This window comes from Dipodomys spectabilis, unplaced genomic scaffold, assembly GCF_019054845.1.
Source record: "Dipodomys spectabilis isolate Male_0828 unplaced genomic scaffold, ASM1905484v1 ptg000098l, whole genome shotgun sequence".
NCBI lineage: Eukaryota > Metazoa > Chordata > Mammalia > Rodentia > Heteromyidae > Dipodomys > Dipodomys spectabilis.
In genome coordinates, this window is record NW_024870775.1 from 15071779 (window position 1) to 15093496 (window position 21718).

A 21718-nucleotide genomic window follows, 5' to 3' on the forward strand; every position below is an offset into this window, starting at 1 on the left:
CTCTTATGTCCAATTAACCAGCAAAAATCCAGAAGTAGAAATATGGCTCAAGGAGCAAAAAGCTACAGTTCAGGCCCCTGTACCTGCAAAAACAAACAAACAAGTAAATAAATAAAAGCTGAGTCAAGATGTTTGCAGTAAGAAGAATAACTCCAGCCAGTGTTAAGCAGCTCCCCAGACTTCTTAAGGCATGTTTTACTCACAAGTCTGTTTTGTGAATGAGCAAAATGACAAGCAAAAATGACAAGTCATGAGCTTTGTTCCACTGCCATAGTTACAATCCAGAGTCCTTCTGCAGCTAAGCTAGAACTCCATGCTGAATGGCTGCATGCTCTTTCTGTACACTGAGGCCTTGGAGAGATATAGTGTAAGTGATTTCTTTTACACAGTTTCATGAGCATAGGAAATAGTTGAGATGTTGCCTATTTACTCCATTGGGAATAAAATTTTCTTACATTGATTGTTACCATTAATACAGTGCCCCCTGCTGGGAAGTATTGGAATTTCCTCACTCTGTTCCCATAGGCCACTGTAAAGATTTGCCTGCCCCTTCGATGCAGCAATGGGAGATGGGGCAACTGGTCTCCCCAGCTGACTACCTGCTCCTTAGAGGCATGACTGATGTATGACTTGTTCTTTGACTTACCAGTTTCCTGGGACAGAACAGACGTGTGGAATGATGGGTTGGATTGATAAATGCAGGATCTTGTGTGTCTGTGAGAGTTGTTGTGATTGTGCTTAAACATGTAATCTAAAGTCAGAGTAGCCCACAAGCAAATTTCTTATCGTTTGAAGGATGTCCAAACGTACTCTCTAGTTCATTCTATGAATTAGCTATTTCTTTTTTTAAATTGTCATTAAGTAGTTCTGTACAAGGGTTTCAATTCAACAAATCAGCTTATAATATATCTTCATCATTGTCACCCCTTCTATCATTCTCCCCAATCTCTCTCAACCCCACCCATGCCCTCAAGTTAGCCGGTTCCATTTTCACATGTGTACCTTGTCTGTAATGACTGTGTTTGCCCACCAACTGATTATTCCTTGAGTTTAGTGCATTTAATGATTCTGCCAGGACTGCCTTTGGGTTTCTTCTAGTCATTCATGTCTCCCTCCTAGTCAGTAGGGGCCAAAGCTTGAGTGAGACACACAGGAATAAAGAAGATGACTTTAGGGTGGGTAGAGGTGACAGCCTGAGCAGGTGCCACAACTCTGGTTGAGTACATCAAAGGAAAGGTAAGGACAGAAGACCTCGAGAATTATCATGTATTCCACAAGTTCCATATATATGGCCCAACTCAGTACCAGACTAGACTCTGAAGAATCCACTTCATATAGCACATTCTAGGCAAACATGTGTTTGCCTCACAAGCAGCTCATTTCCACTTCCTGAGTCAGCTAGGCTGGCCTACAAGTCTTACTTTGATCCCTCAGCTGAGGACACTTTATGTGCTGGGAGACCAGATTTGTTTTTCTTCCATCTAATTACAATTCTGTACCTGTTATAATTCCTCCCCCTACATCCACTTCCATACCTCCTCAGCCTCTGGTAGCCACTCTGCTACTCACAAATCCTGTGAAGTCTGTTTCTTTAAACTACACATATCTGTGAGATCATGCGGTATGTATCTTTCTGTGTTGGGCTTATTTCATTTAACATAACCTCTTCCAGAAGTCCAATCACAAGCCAGTGATAACATCCATTGATGGCCCAATGTTATCCCATAGCATGTATGGACTACAACTTCCTTTTCCATTTATCCATGGACACTTGGACACTTAAGTTGATTTTTTAACTTGATGGTTATGAGTAACACTGCAAGAAATGTGGGAGTGTTAGTACTTCCTCCATAAACGACTTCCTTTTATTTGGATATGTACTAGTCTGTTTTAGCTTTTGTAACAAAAATGCCCACAGCTGAGTACTTAAGGAAGAAAAGATAACCTGTTTTAACTTAAAGTTTTGGAAACTTAAAGTCCAGGTTGGGTGGCTCAGTCTGCTTGGCTCCTAGAGGGCTCATCTTATGATGCTTAGCCTCATGGTAGATGTCAGAGATGGAGGGCTACATGGTGAGGCAGGGGACCAGTGGGTGGGGAAGAGTACATAACAATGTACTCTTACAGAAATTCTGCAGATCTAGGTCAATGCTCCCAGTGACCTAATTACCTTCTACTAGGCCCCACCTCCTAGAGTCCTACCACTTCAACCAGCCACTATGGGAGCTACGTCTCCTGCACAGGCATCTTTGAAGGGGTTGACCATATCTAACTCAGCAAATCTAGCCCAGGCAAGGTAGTTTCTGGGTTGGATGGTAGTTCTGCTCTTAGTTGTTTAATCAGTCTCGGTACTGTTTTCCATATTGTCTGCATTTCTGATCTAGGAAACTGTACATGTTTGTCTTCAGATTTTTTAAAATGTTACCTATTATTTTCCCGTGTGTGTGTGTGTGTGTGTGTGTGTGTGTGTGTGTGTGTGTGTGTGTGTGTGTGTGTGTGTACTGGTACAAGGACTTGAACTCAGGACCTTGGGCTTTCTTGCTTACAACTGGCAATCTTCCACTTGAGTTATGCTTTCAACCCAGAATTTTTGTGAATTCATTAGAGATGAGTATTGTACATTTTTCTGTCTGGGCTGGTTTCCAATCACTATCTTCCAGATCTCAGCCTCCCGAAAAGCTAGGATTACAGATGTGAGCCAACAATACATGGCTGTATTACTTATCAATAGAAGAGGTAGAATTTAAACCCATCTCTGTATTTCCAATGAGTTAAAGTATCCATACACACATACATTTGCAAACACAAGTACATATGTACACATACACGCACACACACACATACACATACACAAAGAAAGCGAGGGTCAAAGGGTCTCTTCTTTGAATTCTTTTTTTTGTGTGCATGTGCATGCACGAGTGTGTGTGTGTGTGTGTGTGTGTGTGTGTGTACGTGTGTTTGTGCCAGCATTAGGCCTGAAACTCAGCCTTTTGCTCTCACTTTGTTTTCTGCTTAAGGCTGGCACTTGAAGCATAACTCTAGTTCCAGCTTTGTGCTAGTTAGATGGAAATAAGAGTCATTCAGATTTTTCTGCCTAGGCTGGCTTCAAACTAGGACCCTCAGATCTCAGCTTCCTGAGTAGCTAGGATTACAGATATAAGCTTTGCGGATTCTTAATATTAAAGTTTGGCACTTGATAACCAGCATAATTTTGGGCCAGGTGTCACTCCCAAAGCAGAGCAAGAGAAGAAGATATACAAAGTTGAATGTGACCTGTTTTGATAAATAGAGAAGCCCTTCAAATCTGAAGTCCTACCACAGTGGGGGAAGAGGACAGTGGATTGAAAAGTTTCTTCTCTCCAGGAGGAAGCCTTCCCTCTCTGGAAGAGGTGTTTTGTCTCTGGTGTGGACTGCTGTGTTCCTAGACCACCTAAATAGTAAGCTGCTGCTATAAAAAGCCATCCCCCTGAAAAGACACTGAATTGCTTGCTGAATGTGGAGCATTCCTGCTGATGACTGTAAAAGCTTGTTTGAGTTACAGCTAGGTGTTGGAATTCAAAAATAGAATGCATTCACTTTCACATTGTTTGGAATTAATTTCCTCTAAAACATGTCTTCAGGAGTGCATTCTGGTGCACACAATAAATAGCAAAGGAAAAGGACAATATTTTCCAGGAAATCAAACTGGACATGTTTATCATGTTGCTATTTATGAAATCTGTCTCTCTTTATTGATGATTATGTAACACCCTGCAATTTAGTTCTGACCTAATTCAAGAGATCTGTGCAGCAACAATTCTACCTAAGATGGCCTGAGTTCCTAAGTTCCTGACCACTGCTTGACCTTGAGTGTTGTCACCTTCCTTTGTGAGCCGGGGACACAGGCCTGGCCTGGCTTTCAGTGGCCCTGCCAGACCATGGTGGGTATGTTTGTTCAGAAGGATTGGTTGTGTGGAAATAGTAATGTCATTCAAAGAGGCACAATGGATGGGGCTTGACTAGGGGGTGAGGGATTTCTCAATGCAATGATTATGGGAATGGAGAAGTGAGCTCTGCCAGACATTGGCGACTAACTCTTGTAATCCTAGCTCCATTGGGAGGCTGAGATCTGAGAATCCTGGATTAAATCCAGCTCAGGCAGAGAAGTCCAAGAGACACTTATCTCTAATCAAGAAGCCAGAAGTGGAGCTATGTCTTAAGTAGTAGAGTACAAGCCTTGAGTGGAAAAGCTAAGGAACAATGTCCAGGCCCTGAATTCAAGCCCCAGTAGAGGCACACACACATACACACACACACAAACGGACACAGGTATGCATACCTACACACACGCACACGGAGGTATGCATACACACACACACACACAATTGAGTCCTACCCAAAGAAATGTATTCTAGAATCACAGGAGTGCCAATACAGGTCAGAGAACAGTGTTCAAGCTGAACATTGCAGACTAAGAAGAACTTGGACCCATGTACATAGAAGCCTGGCGTTCCTACTGAAAGCAAAGATGGCTCAAGTGTGTCAATAGAGCGAGTCAGCATTACTGGAGTATAACCCACTCAGGTACTCATGGGGGATTATGACTGAGTGGAATCCTGGTTCATACAGGTAGCGAAACAATAGGAAAAGGTGTGGCTGTGTGCTCAGGAGTGAAACCCTGGGAGAGGCAATGAAGTAAGTCAAGATTCCACTAATGAGTGTATTCAGAGATGGACTGTGGCTGAGAGACAAAGTAACAGGAAGGCAGGAGGTGATAATAGGTCAGGTAATGAGATGAAGGAATACAGAAAAATCTATAAGACAAAGACATACTTAAGTATGTGCCCAAACACCTAAGAATCTTCAGGGGCAGAGAGAGGAAAGAACAATGGGGCTCAGCGAGATTAGGCCTCTGGGCATGCAGAAGTTCCTGGCTTATTACTTTTATTTATTTGTTTGTTTATTCATTCATTCACTCATTCATTTGTTCATTCATTCATTTGTTCATTCATTCATTTGTTTGGGTTCTGGGGCTTGAACTCAGGGCTTCAATACTGTTGTTTAGTTTTTTTGCTCAACCCTGGTGCTCTACCACTTGAGCCACATCTCCACTGTTGGCTTTTGCAGGTTAATTGGGGATAAGAGTCTCACCAACTTTCCTGTCCAGGCTGGCTTCGAGCTTCAATCCTCAAATCTCAGCCTCCTAAGTTCTCAGCCTCCTAAGATCTCGGCCTCCAGTGCCTGGTTTCAACATGGTGTTTCTGGTGCAAGTTTTCATACCATTTTGCTACAGATGCATGCTGCCTCTCAATAGTTGAGGGAAGTTTTCCAACTTCGCTTTTCCTCAGTATTTACTTGACTCTGGCATTTTAAATACAAACAAGTTTTAGAATTAGCCTAAATATTATATGAAAATTATATGTGAATAGCATATGAAGAGTTATTTCAAAGATCCTCAGGTTCCTTAGTAGTAGAGCATGAACTCAGGGTCTGGGTATTGTCCCTGAGCTTTTTCACTCAAGGCTAGCACTCTAACATGTTGAGCCATAGCTCCACTTCTGGTTTTCTGGTGGTTAGTTGGTGATAAGAGTCTCACAGGATTTCCTGCTCAGGCTAACTTCAAACCACAATCCTCCGATCTCAGCCTCCTGAGTAGCATGAGCCACCAGTGCCTAGTTCTCCAAAGGACTTTCATGAATTTATATATTTTTTCGCATACCTGGATTGATTTGGTGCAAGCTTTATAACCTAGTGACTTTAAGTCACACTCTAACAACTTTCAAGGACCAGAATATGGTAAAATTCACTTAAAAGTTCCATCCCTCCCATGCTTTAGTTTATAAAATAGGCTCTATCTTGTGTCATGTTTCTATTTCATATATGTTGTTTGCTGTTTCACTGGATATGGGCTGGTCATCTTGCTGGTTTACTTTTCTAAGGCATTTTAATGTGCATTCTACAAGCACTCTATTTTCTACATGAATAAATAAATATCCATGTGCAATTTTAATTTGATTGCTGTTGAATGTTTAGATGACTTGTGGGAGAATTAGTCTGCTTCTAGGATGCTAATATTGAACCTTGTTTGTAAATTACCTATTCAGAATAAAATGAATATTTTTTGGGTTGGGTTTTTTTGTTTCTTTTTGTTGTTGTCAGTCATGGGGCTTGAACTCAGGGCCTGGACTCTGTCCCTGAGCTCTTTCACTCAAGGATAGTGCTCTATCACTTTGAGTCATAGATCCACTTCCTAAAATGAATATTGAAGGCAAACATGTTGATGAGCAGGGAGTGGCATTTTTAGTGGATAAATACAAGGTATTATAAACAGAAATAAACGAGAGTGATTTCTGTCTTGGGTTTCCTTTGAAGGATTCAAATGTATCTTGACATCTCTGCAGCTGGGAGATCAGGTGGGGCTTTGGTGCTGTTTCCCATCTTCAAGCTGCCCTTGTCTTCTGCTAAGTAAAGGGAAATATGGAACTGTACACAAAATAGATAGGAAAAGTGTTGCATGCAGTATGCTACATGTGGATATCCAGTTTTCCCAGCATCGTTTAGGGAAGATGCTGTCTTTTTTCCAGCATATATTTTTAGTATTTTTTTGATCAAGATGGCTGTAGCGTACAGAGTTATTTCTAGGTCTCCTATTTTATCTCTCTCATCTATGTGTCTGTTTTTATGCCAGTGCCAGGGCTTTCTGTTGGTTTGTTTGATCTTATGGCTCTGTAGTATAATTTGAAATCATGTATTGTGATACCGCCAGCATTTTTCTTTTTGTTCAGGACTACTTTTTTAATTTCAGTCTTTTCTGCTTCCTTATGACTTTCAGGATTTTTTTTTCTATTTCTGAGAAGTGTATCACTGGAATTTTTTTTATCACAATTACAGTGACTCTGTGAGTCACTTTTGGTAATTTAGCCATTTTCACAATACTAATTTTGCCACTCCATAAATATGGAAGGTCTATCTTTCCATCTTCTAGTGTCTTTAATTTCTTCAGTATTTTATACTTTTCACTGTAGAAGGTTTTCACCTCTTCAGTTAGGTCTATTTCTGGGTTTTTATTTTTGAAACAATTGTGAATAGGATTGTTTGGATTCTGTTCTCAGCGTACTTGGATTATTGGTATATATGTATACATATATATAAATATATATGTATATGTATACTTATTTTTTGGATTATTGGTATATATATATATATATATATATATACACATACATATATGTATATGTATACTTATTTTCCTAGTCGATTTTGTACCTGATACCTTGTTGAAAGTGTTCCATCAGGCCGAAGACGTTTCTGGTAGAATCTTTAGGATCTTTTAAAGGTAAGATAACACCACCATCTGAAAATAGGGATAATGTGTGACTCTAGCATTTTCAAAACTTTTAATTGATTTTCTGACTTCCTGGTGCATGTACTCTCCCAGCACCTCTACCTTGTGCCGGCTGAGACACAGCCCCTCTGATAGATGGGGGGCTATGGCTGCTCTGTCCGCCCCGAGCCTCTGTGCATGTGTTTTCACATGGCAGGATGGCTGCTGCAGAGAAATAGCTAGGGTGTCAGGGGACATGACAGGATGCCCTGCTGCTCTGCTACTCAGAAGGTCATTGCCTTCTCTTGGCACAGCCCGTAGCTTCTTGGGGTGTCTGTGTCCTTCCTGTATGGTGGCAGATGTCACCTGCTCAGCTTGTACTCATTTTTGAGTGTCACACACTGGTGTCCTCGCCTTCTGGGTCTCTCTGCATTCTGTGCTGCTGGGCACTGAAACTGTAGGGAAGAGAGAGACAGCAGTGGCTGTCCTCACTTACAAAGCACACACTCAGAGACAAGTAGTGAAGACTTCAGGATTGTGACTAAGAGCCCTCAGTCATGGAGTTAGGGGCATCCACAGCTCATGAAGAGACACCTGTTGCTCACTCTGCGCTTCAGATGCATCCACCTGGAAGGGTTTCCTCTTGTGACGTTACTGGATCCTGGGACTCACGTTTACTGCCTCAGTGCTCTCTCGTCCTTGTGGGGTCTGGCGTCTGCCTCTACCACTCACACAGGGTCTTCAGAAGCAGCTACTCACTGCGGTGTCCTTCTCAACTCTTTCCTCCCAGTCCCCTGGCTCTGTCCCAGGTCAGATCTGCAGCCAGCCAGCCTTCTTTCTCCTGCTCCTCAGCTACTCTTTCCTCACTGAACATTTCTCAGATTATTTTCCATATTCAATGTATACAACTCACATCTTGTATGCAACTCAAGTCCTTGGCTTTTGGGTCTAAAGAATATGAAAGATCCTACATGTAAAGAAAAAACTAATTTTTTCAAGACTTTTCAGACCCTATCTGGCTTTGATGATAAAATAGCTTTCTAGAAATATCTAACCAATCACATATTGACATCACTTCCAACGCAGGCCTCAAATGCCCTACAATATCAGAAAGGGACAGTTTACCGTTGAAACTCAGTTAAGTCAATGGGAACTTATAACTAGTGACAGACTCTTATTTTGATATAGATATGCATATAAAATTTCCCTTAGTGCTAGTTACTGGAAAAATCATTTCTTAGGGCACCATTATTATTATTATTATTAATTTTTGTGCTAGTACTCAAGGCCTGGGTTCTCCCTTAGCTTTTTTGCTCAGGCTGGCACTCTATCACTTGAGCTACAGCTGCACTTCCTGGTTTTGCTGGTTAATTGGAAATAAGATTCTTATGGGCCTTTCTGCCTTGGCTGGCTTTTGACTGTGATCCTCACATCTCAGCCTCCTGAGCAGATACCAGCCCTTGGCTTAGATTTTTTTTTTTTAGCATAAATTAATAGCACAAAGTGGTTCACTGAACGTGTCATCATTATAAAAACCTCTTAGCTTAGGACTTTTCCTAAGTGGTGGTTAGCTTTGGAAAAGGCTCTGCGAGTAATGAAATAACACATGCCAGCTCCATTGCTTACGAGCCCTGGTGTAATGGGGCTCCTGGGATGAAAGATCTGAAAATGGAGACATGGCTAGAACATAGCACGATCCCCAGGACACCAAGAGGAATCCAAACTTTCCTTTCAGCGATCAGAACCATTTGAGAGCACAGTATTCTAACTACTCTGGAGACTGAGGTCTGAGGATCACGATTCCAAGCCAGCTCACACAGGAAAGTCTGAGAGATTCTTATCTCCAAATAACTACCAACAAGCCAGGAGTAGAGCTGCGGCTCAAGTGGTCAAATGCCAGCCTTGAGCAAAAGAAGCTAAAGGACAGCAGCCATGCCCCTAGTTAAAGCTGAGTTCTGACCCAAAACAAACAAGCACTTGAGAAATTTTAAGCCTGAGATAAATTTGAAAGGTTGCATTTCCAATGTAGTTTTGGTCTTCTTAAAAAGGCTACAGAAAACCCTCATAAGAACACCCAATTGGGAGGAGAACGTGTTAGAAGGCAGAGATTGGGGAGGCATCCCAGGAAAAAAAACACAGCGCTGGGCAGGGCAGGGTAGAGGCCAATGGGAGCCAGATGTACAGGTGCTGGGGTGGAGAACTGGTAAAGATGGCAGAGGTGGGCTGGGAAGGTGGCTCAGTGGTAGAGCGCGTGCCTTGCATACCTGAGGCCCTGGGTTCGATTCCTCAGCACTACATAAGCAAAAAAGAAAAAAGCCAGAAAGTGGCGCTTTGGCTCAAGTGGTAGAGCGCTAGCCTTGAGCTGAAGAGCTGAAGGACAGCGCCCAGGCCCAGAGTTCAGGTCCCACGACTGGACCCCCCCCCCCCCAAAAAAAAAAAAAGATAGCAGAGGTGACCTAATATCTAGGTTTACTATTCACTGAAGATATAGTTTCTAAAAAAACTACATAAACATCACGGTTTTAGGCTTTGCATATTTTATGTAACTGTGTTCACTCTGGTGTACAAAGTCTTCTTTGCTCTTATTGGTTTTCTTTTTCTAGTTTTCTCCTTCCTCCACTTCTTTTTCTTACCTTTGTTTCTAAATTAATTTTATTAAGGAAAAAGTGTATGGATTCTAAGTGCAAGTTATCACATATCCACTAGGTGGTAGTAAAGCACAAGTTTTTACTTTTTGCATCCTGGCAACTTGTTTTAAATAAAACGTGCTCACATTAAATATGAACTATTTGATTACCAAGTAAAACCGACAAATGAAAATAACATCAGTTCCACGTGGTAGCCAGAACTAACAAAACTTTCTCCTGTGACTTATTTTATGTCTGCACATTGGAACTAGACTGAAAAGTTTAATTTCTTGATTTTGTTTAGTAAGCCTTGCATCAGAAAATAAGCATTTTTGTCTGTATTCTTCAAATTTATTTTTAATAGATATGTGATTTTGCACACATTTATGAGCCATTAGTGTGATAATTTGGTATATGAATGCAATAAAAATGTTAATGATCTGGGTGCTTGACAGTTCTGCCTGTATTGTTAGCTACACAGAAGGCTGAGATCTGAAAATAGAAGCTCAAAACTAGCCCAGGCAGAAAAGTCTGTGAGACTATTTCCAACTGACTACCAAAAAGCTGGTAGTGGAGATGTAGCTCAAGGGGTAGAACACTAGCCTTGAGTGAAAAACATTAGGAAGAGCACCCTGGCCTCAAATTCAAGCCCTTGTTATGGCATACACAACAGAAGGTAATGGTTGTATAATGTATGTGGATCTATCTATGTCTCTATCCATAGGCATAGACTCTTACAAACAAACCAAAGTTAAATGATCAACTGCATAGATGTCTGCCTACATAGCTGGTCCTTTTAAGGACACAGAATTTACTCTTGGTGTTAAAAGAAATGGGTATTTTTTGGTCTATGCACTGGACGCACAGTGCTCTGAACAGACCCCTCCTTGTCCTCCTGCCAAATCTTTTCCACATGAAAGAACATTACTTTCTAGACTTTACTTCCCAGCATATCATAGTGAAATAGATCTGCCAAATTCCTGGGCAGAGGTTCGTGTACTGAACCAAATAGATTTCTCTTGATTATAAATCAATCTGAGCAATTTTTAAATGTCCAGCAGATGGTACCATTGGAATTAAAATGGTGATAAATGAAGTTGCTAATGTTTCCTGTTAAGGTTTCTAGAAGGATGATTAATTTCATGGCAAGTATCTAAAGAAGTTGCTGAAACATGGCGGTACAGATGAGCAGGATAAGGAAAATGTAATATCTGGGGTTTAGCAGGAGTCTACGTGAGTCTAGAAAGTTGAACGTGTTGAATGCTGGCCTGTTGTATAATGTTTGCCAGTTTACTGAAGAATTTCAACACCTTTCTGTGAGGAGCCTGAGAATAATCAGGAGCTCCTTTCCAGTCACAGCTGCAAACTCAGACATTCTCTCTCTCTCTCTCTCTCTCTCATTAGGCCTTGTTCTCCTAAACCTGACCCTGAAGAGCTTCATTATGCTAAGAAAATCTAGAACTGGATGTTGATGGCTCATACCTGTAATCCTAGCTGCTCAGGAGGTTGAGATCTGAGGATAACAGTTTGAAGCCAGCTTGAACAGGAAAGTCCTTGAGACTCTTTCTTTCCCCAGTTAACTAGCAAAAAGCCAGATGTGGAGCTGTTGCTCAAGTGGTAGAGTTCTAGCCTTGAGAGAAAAAGCTGAGGAACAGCCCCAAGGTGCTGAGTTCAAGCTCTAGGATTGACACAGAAGAAGAGGAAGATGAAAAGAAGAGAAGATGGAGGAGGAGGAGTAAGAGGAGGAGGGAGAGGGGGGGAAGAGGAGGAGGGGGGAGGAGGAGGAGAGGGAAGAAAGAAAGGAAGAAAGAAAGAAAGGAAGGAAGGAAGGAAGGAAGGAAAGAAGGTAAAGCAAAGGAAAAATTGAGGACAATTGTACTCTTTCTAATACAATAGTAATCATTTTTTGAAAAACATTGTGTTTATTTGTGCATATTATGTTGAACTGGACTCTTTGAAATTACAGAAATCAAAATAAAGTAATAAACACATACTATAAATTCTTAGGTACCTGCAATTTTCTCCCCTAAAGTTTTGACACAACAAAACTCCTTGAAGACACCCGAACAGGTTTAGTGCACTTTCAGTGGCTTACAATCCATTTAAAAAAGAGACAATAGTTGAATAATTTTTTTAAATTACTGGCATGAAGTAAAAATAAAAGAAAAATAAAATACTGCACTTTAAGCACACTCATTTGGGGAGGAGGCAGACCTGCACCTCGGTGACGCATATCCAGGCTCAGCCATGGGCCCAGCTTTCCCTGCAGTTTCTCTAAACGCTCTAACTGGGATTCAGCAGGAGCCTCACCTCCACCTGTCTCCTCAGGAAGACAGAAACTATTACAAATACTGTACATCTAGGTGTAACAACAATAAGAGTTTTGTCTTAGGGAAAACCTGGAGACTCTGATATTCATCTACTTCCTTCCTGAGATGTGTTTGCAAAAAAATGTAACTCTTTCCTTCCCCTTTCTTTTCCCTTTCTCCCTTTTCTTTCCTTTTCCCCTCTTCCCTCCACCTCTGCCCCTACCACCCCTTTCACTTTTTCTTTCCAATTCAGGGATTTCATGTTTTTTCTTACAGCTGGGGCACTCTAGCACTTGAGCCATAGCTCCCAATTTGCCCTTTAGTTGAATAGTTGAAGCTATAGTCAGACTTTTCTGCCCTGGCTAGCCTCCAATGTTTGACCCTCCAGAGTTTAGACTCCTGAGTTTGAGCCTCTTGTGTCTGGCTCTTGCTTTCCTTAATGCTTTCTTTCTCTCTTTCTCTCTCTCCCTCCTTCCCCCCCCCTCTCTTTCCAATTTCTCTTAGACACTTGTCATTGGGTTTAGGGAGTTACTAGAAAATCCAAGATTATCTCCAGTTCCATAATTGCATTTCCTCAAAATATCATTTTCCCACCAGGCACTGGTGGCTCACGCCTGTAATCCTTGCTACTCAGGAGGCTGAGATCTGAGGACTGTGGTTCAAAGGCAGCCCAGGCAGGAAAGTTAATGTTACTCTTTTTTTTTGGGGGGGGGGGCGGGGGGGGGGTCTGGTCGTGGGGCCTGAACTCTGGGCCTGGGCACTGTCTCTCAGCTCTTCAGTTCAAGGCTAGCGCTCTACCACTTGAGCCACAGCGCCACTTCCGGCTTTTTTTCTTATGTGGTGCTGAGGAATCGAACCCAGGGCCTCATGCATGCAAAGCAAGTGCTCTACCACTGAGCCACCTTCCGAGCCCCACCGTGAGACTCTTTATTGGAGAATAAACCACCAGAAAACTGGAAGTGGCGCTGTGGCTCAAGTGGTAGAGTGCTAACCTTGAGCTGAAGAGCTGAGGGACAGCGCCCAGGCACCCCCCATGACTAAAAAAAAAATTCCTTTTTCCAAATAAGATGATATTCTTGGCTCTAGTCATTTTAATATCTTAGTTCTTTAGGGGAGAGACACCATTCATTTATGCATGCATACATTTAACAATGTCACAACAGGCAATGTTGAATATTCCCTTCACTAAATTTAAATTTAAAATTTTGATGTGCCTCATATCATTTATTTCACCTTTGCTGATGGTTATAAGGTTACAGATGATGAACTGTTCCCTACAAATGAATCTGTAAATAGGGAATGAGAGTCCCATCAGAATGGGCTCAGATGTCATCACAGTATGCCAGTTAAAGAGAGGAGTAGTAGCAAAGGGCGCAGAAAGGATATTATTCAATATGTCACATTGGAAGGACAGATATTACGATTTAGTATGTAGAACTCACCCAATGAGACCCCAGTACAATGAAAAGTAAATCGCTAAATGTAACAGTAACTATATTGATTGCCCCTCATCATTTAGCTAACAATAAATAAGAGGAAATTTGGGGAACTTGTTTGAAGATTACCTATTCCTATCTGAGCAGATGCATGTTTAAGGATATGATCTGGAATGGATTTTCTCTGCTTTATCTTCCTTCTCAGATTTTAAATAATTCCCTTACTAATTACATAAGTGCATCCACTGTCTGCCAGTAGGTCTATTAGCTAGCTCTATCCCTTATCCGCAGGCTTTTCTATCTTAACTGTTAAAGTCTATTCACTTTTACTGGGTTGCATTATCAGAGACTAGGATTTACTTCTGGAGTATCTAACAAGATCTGAATGCATATCTCTAATAACTTTATTCCACAGAAAAAATAAAAATAGTAATTACAAATATTAATGACAGGAATTCCAGGGGACAAGGAAATGGAGCAAATGTTTGTTAAACGATACAATATTTTAATTATATAGTAGGAAGAAGCTCAACTATTAACTTTAAAAGAAGACTACTGTATACTTGAAAATCATTTTAACTGTTTAACTGAAAAACATTCTAACTGTTCTCACCACTAAGAAGGCAAGAATGTCAGGTAATAATTATGCTAATTTGATCTAATCGTTCCACAGTGTGTGTGTGTGTGTGTGTGTGTGTGTGTGTGTGTATGAGTGTGAATAGCATAGTAACGTGTTAAATGCTTGATCCACAGCCAATGACCCTGTTAGGAGGTAGTGGAACCTTTAAGAGGCAGAGCCCAATGTGAGGTCTTCAGGTCATTGAGATCATGTCCTTAAGGGGAATCTTTTACCTCAATTTCTTCGACTTTCTTTCTGTCCCTTTCCATCCAAGAGGTGAGTATAAGGTTCATCCTGGGAAAACAGGACAGACTCCTCTCTCCTCTTGGTTAAGTTTCTGCCCAGAACCTGCATCACCTAGGTAACTGGCGCACCTGGAAGCAGTCACTACCCCCTCTTCTGAGGTCACATCTAGGGCTGCCTCCCAAGGGACTGTGGGAGGGTCCCAGGCCCTGAGGTCTCATCAACTGCATCCAGTGTGGCCACACCTTTTCCCCACCTGGCCACACGCGGCTGCACCTTCTCCTTGGCCCTGGCCTAGATAAGTCCTGGCCTGGGGGTGGCTCACCCCTTTTTGGCCATGTCTTCTCTACCATGCACAGCAGGGGAGGCAGTTCAGTAATAAAATAAACTTCTCTTTCCTGCTTGAATACTGTGTGGTGGTGTCTTCATTGGCTACCTAATTAAAACTACCTATTTAATTTACCTTACAGTGAGCATCTTTTTATCATGTACTTCTGCCCTGACGTATTGCCTCTCCAGATTCCCAAAACAATGGGCCAATTAATCATGAGCTCGAACATACAAAGCAGTACACCAAAGGAAACCTTTTCTCTTTGTAAGTAGATTGCCTCAATACTGGTTACAGTGATGGAAAGATGACTAATACACACAGAGACACATGCACAAACATACACCAACACACTTTTTTGTCAATTTAAAAATAACACTAACTTTAGGAATGGAGAGTCTGCATTATTAATCCTAATGAGTTGCTGAATGATCCAATTGGATTGATTTCCAAGGCAGTACAATAATGCATTTTTCATCCTTTAAAACTGATTTTGTTCTAGCAGATCGCAAACAAAGAAGTGTTCAAAGAACTGATTTTTTTATTATGAAAATACTGTACAGAGGGGTTACAGTTACATGGGCAAGATAATGAGTACATTTCTTATCAAGCATTGTAGCCTTCTCCTTTGTTTCCCCTTCCCATCCCTTCCCATCCTCCCCTCACTCCCCCACCCAGTCTTCCCTTTCTCCCCTCCCCCCTATCCCCCACCAAAGTTGTAAAGTTCGTTTTCAACATAACGACTTGTACATCTCATTGTTGCAATGGGTCCACCTGTATCCCTATTTAAACAATTTGTTTTTCCCCTTCCCCTCCACAAATTTTACCAACATCAAATACAGTGAAAGCAGGGGGTATATTGTGGGGGAGGGACATACAAAGCAACAAAGAAATAATCTTATAAATGTGTTAGAAACAATCACATGAAAGAAAAAAAATTTGAATACATATCTTAGGGTTCATTTCCCTAACATCAACTTATCTGACCTTTTCTACTTGACTCAGACATATAGTAGATATTGCAAATAAGGGAAACCATGGGACCTATGTTTCTTTGGGCCTGGCTTACTTCACTTAATATAATTTTTTCCAAGCCTTTCCATTTCCTAACAAATGAGGCAATGTCATTCTTTCTGATGGAGGCATAGAATTCCATTGTGTGTATATACCACATTTTCTTGATCCATTCATCTACTGAGGGGCATCTGGGTTGGTTCCATATCTTAGCTATAGTAAATAATGCTGCAATAAACATAGTTGTGCTGGTAGCTTTAGTGTGGTCTTGTTTGTGAACATTTAGGTAAATGCCCAAAAGTGGGATTGCTGCGTCATAAGGAAGCTCTCTTTTGAATCTTTTGAGGAACATCTATACTGCTTTCCAAAGTGGCTGAACAAGTTTACACTCCCACCAACAATGAAGTAAGGTTCCCTTCTGTCCACATCCCCTCCAGCATCTGTTGTTATTAGAGTTTTTGATTTTAGCCATTCTAACTGGAGTGAGGTAGTATCTTAATGTTGTTTTGATTTGCATTTCTTTTATGGCTAGGGAGGTTGAGCATTTCTTCATGTGTCTATTGGTCATCCTTCTTTCCTCTTCAGAGAAGTTTCTCTTTAAGTCTTTAGCCCACTTATTTATTGGGCAGTTGTTTCTTTGAACATGTGTTGTTGGGGGATTTAATATTTTGAGTTCCAGGTATATTTTAGATATGAGACCCTTGTCCATTGTATGGCTAGTGAAGATCTTCTCAATCCGTGGGCTTTCTATAGATCTTGCTAGCTATGTCCTTTGCCATGCAGAAGCTCTGCAATTTTATGCAATCCCATTTGTCCAACCTTTCTTTGATTTGTTGTGTTTCTGGGTCTCTATTAAGAAAATTTCGGCCTGTGCCAACAAGACCTAGGGTTTCTCCTATTCTAACCTGTAATGTTTCAGAGTGTCCGCTTTGACTCCGAGGTCCCAAAGAACTGATTTTAAAACCTGAGTGCCATAACTTGAGTCTAGGGACAGGAGGAGGAAAATAAGGGAAAATGAGAGAACATGAAGGAAGGGAAAATGAAGGAAGGAAGGGATGACATTGTATTCATAACAGGAATTGCAATCCCTTTGCACAACTACTTAAGAATAAGAATAATAAAAATAGATTTTAAAAAACCCAAACCAAATACAATGACTGTCAACTGTCCCCCATTCCATCCCCCCCAAAAAAGAAACCTTAAAATATCCCAAAAGCTAGGTGTTCGTGGCTCACGCCTGGAATCTTAATCAAAAGGTGTCCAGACCAGCAGGACTTCAACGAGGACAATGAACCTAAGCGAGAAGGAATGAAGGGACAAGAGACATGAAGAATGACAGCAAGACAGGGATTCTGATCAAGATGCAAATTTTTATTTTTCACACAGGGGTATTTATATGCTTAGAATAAGGAAGCTTTTTCATTGGCCGTAGCAGCTGCAGGATGTTTGCTTAGGGCAGTGTGAAAAGGTGGTCGTTAGCAGCTACAGGGTGTTTGTTTGGGGCAGGATGAAAAGATCGGATTCTGTAAACAGCCTCGAGATGTTCCAGTGAGGTAGTCAAGCCTATCATGTTGAGAGACTCCCTTTTGGCTCCCGACAAAAGGCTAAAATCTGAGGATCCAGGTTTGAAGACAGCCCAGAGAAAGTAAGTCTGTGAGACCCTTATCTCCAATGAATCACCAAAAATCCTGGAAGTGGAGCTGTGACTCAAGTGGTAGAGCCCTAAGCCTTGAGCACAAAAGCTCAGGGGCAGTATCCAAGCCCCCCAGACTGAGTTCAACCCTCCCCCCAAGACTGGCAAACCAACCAAAACAAAACAAACAAAAACCTGGGTGCCTAAGAGGGGCTAAGGGTCCACGTGCAGCTGCATTCCAGCTCTAAGCTGGAAACCTTCCCATCCACCTGAGGATGACAACAGTTGTGTGATGACAGATACGAAGGCTTTAGCAAGCGTGCATTCTGCTCTGAGGGCTCAGCACCTCAACCACATAGATCCTGGCTGCCTGGCTCCCTGTGCTTCTTTTAAGGAAAGTATAATCTTCCGTGCTCAGGAGATACCAATCTTAGGCTGGAATAAAGAAAATGTTAGTGGAAAGATCCTCAGCTTTCCTCATTTTGGGGAAGCTGGTGGCTTGTTTTAGCTCTTCCTTTCTCAAAAGAGCACACATTGGATGTCAGGGCTGGGGTTCTGTTTCAACCACACTGACTACCTGAGGGTTTATGACATAAAAGGAGGAAATCAAGCAGCCTCAAGATGAATCTGTTGGTGATTGTATCTTATTGATAATATTCCATTTTTTTTCTTTTTTTAAAAAAGTTTTTATTGTGAAATTACTGTACAGAGGGGTTACAATTACATGGGCAAGATAATGAGTACAATTCTTATCAAGCATTTTAGCCTCCTCTTTGTTTCCCCTTCTCATCCCTTCCCATCCTCCCCCCCTCCGCCCACCCGATCCTCCTCCTACCCCCCACCAAAGTGGACATAACAACTTGCACATCTCATTGTTGCAGTGGGTCCACCTGTATCCCAATTTAAATGATTTGTTTTTGCCCTTCCCCTCCACAAATTATACCAACATCAAATACAGTGAAAGCAGAGGTTATATCATGGGGGAGGGACTAATATTCCATTTCTTAAAGGTACCTGTTGTGCATTACACCCATACATACTTATTATACACAGTCCATGTTTGAAGAACAAATTGTTCATTATATTTCTTGATTGATCGATCACCAGTAAATCAGGAGATCAAAAAAAAGTAAGAAAGAAATTGTTCTTTCATTCAAGAGCTCACAAGTTTGCAAGGGGAGGATGATTTATAAATACGTGATTAAAAACAGAGCAGTATTGCTCTCTGTTTTTGTTTGTTTGTTTGTTTTGTTTTTTTGCTAAGCAGTATCGCCAACACCGGACCAGGACTGTCTGGCTCATTTAAGTCATGCAAACACATTCACCTGTCTTAAGGGCAATTGCCAGTGATGTGGAGACAGTGTAGGTCTGGTGGAGGTTTGTGTATTGGAAGCCTTGTCCCCACTGTGGCTTATTGAGGTACAGGGACCTGTTAGAAAAGGGGTTGAGGGGCTGGGAAGGTGGCTCAGTGGTAGAGCACTTGCCTCGCATGCATGAGGCCCTAGGTTCGATTCCTCAGCACCACATAAGCAGAAAAAGCTGGAAGTGGGGCTGAGGCTCAAGTGGTCTACAGCTCAAGAGCTGAGGGACAGCACTTAGGCCCAGAGTTTAGGCCCCACGACCAACAAAAATAAATAAATAGATAAAAAGAAAAGAAAAGGGGTTGAAGTGCCCAGATAACCAGATGATTAGAGGTATAACTCTAGAAAGGCCTGAGAGAGTTCTTCTGGGTCCCTAGTTGGTTCTCTTGAAAATGGGTAGTCATAGAAATCAAGAGTAGTCTCCCTCTCCATTCTCTTGCTCCCTGTCTGACCACAGGACCACTTCTGCCTGTGATCTTCTCTCACTGTGACATCTTCTGTCATGAAGTTTTCAACAGAGGCCAAATGAACTGGGCAGGGAGGGGTCTGTCTCATCCAGCCATTTAGCCTCCAAAATTACCTTTTTCATGCTCTGGCCTTGGAGCTTGGATTTCAGTTATGATACTTCCCTGAGCTCTTACTTTTAGGCTGCACTCTGGGTTTTTTAGGCCCAGTAAATATTAAAGAAAAAAAATGGAGAATTAACCATTGGCTTGGTGAACTTTGAACCTTGATCCCCCCTCTCCCCCATCTGCTACCTACCAATTGTTTTTTCTAAATTTATTTTAGCAAAAGCACATAGTATTGCATTTACCACCTAAACTGTGATTGAGTTTGTAATAGCACTGAATACATTTACACTCACTATACATTATATTTTATATAAATGTGATATCATATTTAAATGGTGGTCTGATCTCCAGGACTCATTCATCTTGTAGATCTGAAGCTCTGTGCCAATCAGACACCCACTCCTCATGTGTAGCCCCAGGAAACAACCATCTACTTCCAGTCTCCCTGGACGTGACTAGTCTGTATACATGAAATAGTATTTTTCTGATTTGGTGTTGGATTATTTCTCTAATCACAGTGCCTCTATGTCAGAGCATGCTCCAAGAACATCCTATCATTCCAAAACTGAATATTTTATTCATTATTCTAACAGCATTTTATCATGTATATTTTTTCATTATTTATTTATCAGTGAGTGCCTGACTGGCTTCCATCTCTTGGCTATTCTCAGTAATATGTCTATGAACTTAGCCTTTTCATAGCATCTGTTTAATTCTTTTAGGCATATACCCAGAAGTGAGATTGCTGAGTTGTATGGTTATTCTAGTTATTATTATTATTATTGTTTGTGTGTGTTTGTGTGCTGGTACTGGGACTTGAACTCAGGGCTTGGTTCTCACTTGACTCTTGCTTGGCCTTTTCTGCTCAAGGCTGACATTTTACCACATGAGACACAGCACTCTTTCCAGCAATTTTTTTTGGTGGTTAATTCTCCAATAAGAGTCTCACTGACTCTGTTGCCAGGGCTGGCTTTGAAGTATAATCCTCAGATCTCAGCCTCCTGAGTAGCTAGGATTTCAAGCATGAGCTAACACTGCCTGCTGAATTCTATTTTTGATATTTTGAGAAATAGTCAGTGTTTTCTATAGTGGGAGGGAATCTTTTCAAGTTACAACATCAGAGGCGAGGATTCTCATTTCTTTAGGTACTCATCAATCATGCTTACTCTCTTCTTCTGACAATGGCTGACCTGAGGTGATACTATTTATTTTTAAATGTTCTCCTAGCTGCCTACCACACCATGTCCTCATTTTCACTTGTGTTCAACAGGACAGATGGATGTGTCTGCTCCATCTTTTCCAAGGTCAAAAACCATATTGTGTTTTAATGGATTTGTGAGAAAGGAGACGGATTCCTCTCTATGAATCAAAACCACATGAACCTTGGAATCAAAACTTCTCAGAGTTTGTGAACAGATTACACAGATGTTCAAGCTAGGCAGATGTAGGCTCCTGTATAACATTTGTTTATATGTCTTGGGAAGTGTATCCCCCTTGACAATAAGGACAAACAGATAAATGATACAATCTTGTAGTTTGGGGATCCTGCATTTCCTTGAAGTCTCTGAGATTTCAGGCAGGAACAGGGTTATGTGACTATGTGAAGTGAGTGGAGAAAGTTTCAGTTTGGCTCTGCTATTAACAAATTACAACTGGTGATTGACAATCCTCTTTCAAGATGATACACTTTCATAGGGTGAAATGACTCAGGAAAGGCTTTGCTCTTCCCCTACTGTTTTTAATTAATTGATTGATTAATTAATTTGTGTGCAGGAACTAGGGCTTGAACTCAGGATCTGGACACTCATCATTAGCTTTTTCTCTCAAGTCTGACATTCAACTTGAAGGATGCCCCAACTGCTGGCTAATTGAAGGTAAGAATTTCATGGACTTCCTGCCCAGGCTGGCTTCAAACCATGATTCTCAGATCTCGGCTTCTGAGTAGTTAGCATCATAGGTGTGAACCATGGTACCTAAGCTCCCTTTGTGACTCTTGAAAATATCAATCAGAAATAAAACATCCCACAGGACTTTTTGGTACCATTTGACAAACCAAGCAAATGTTAAATCTAAGAATGTGAGATGGATGGGCAAGCTTCCTGTTTCCTGAATTTATTATTAATCAGCAATTGATTCACAGCAAGCATCTGGTCACAGCAAAGGGAATTCTCCTCAGCAAGTTTAGGAAATGTTCCCTCTTTCTTTAGCAAGAGAAATATATCCACAATTGCTGTCATCTTAAAGGAATAGATTTAATTGGAATTTGTGAGGGACAT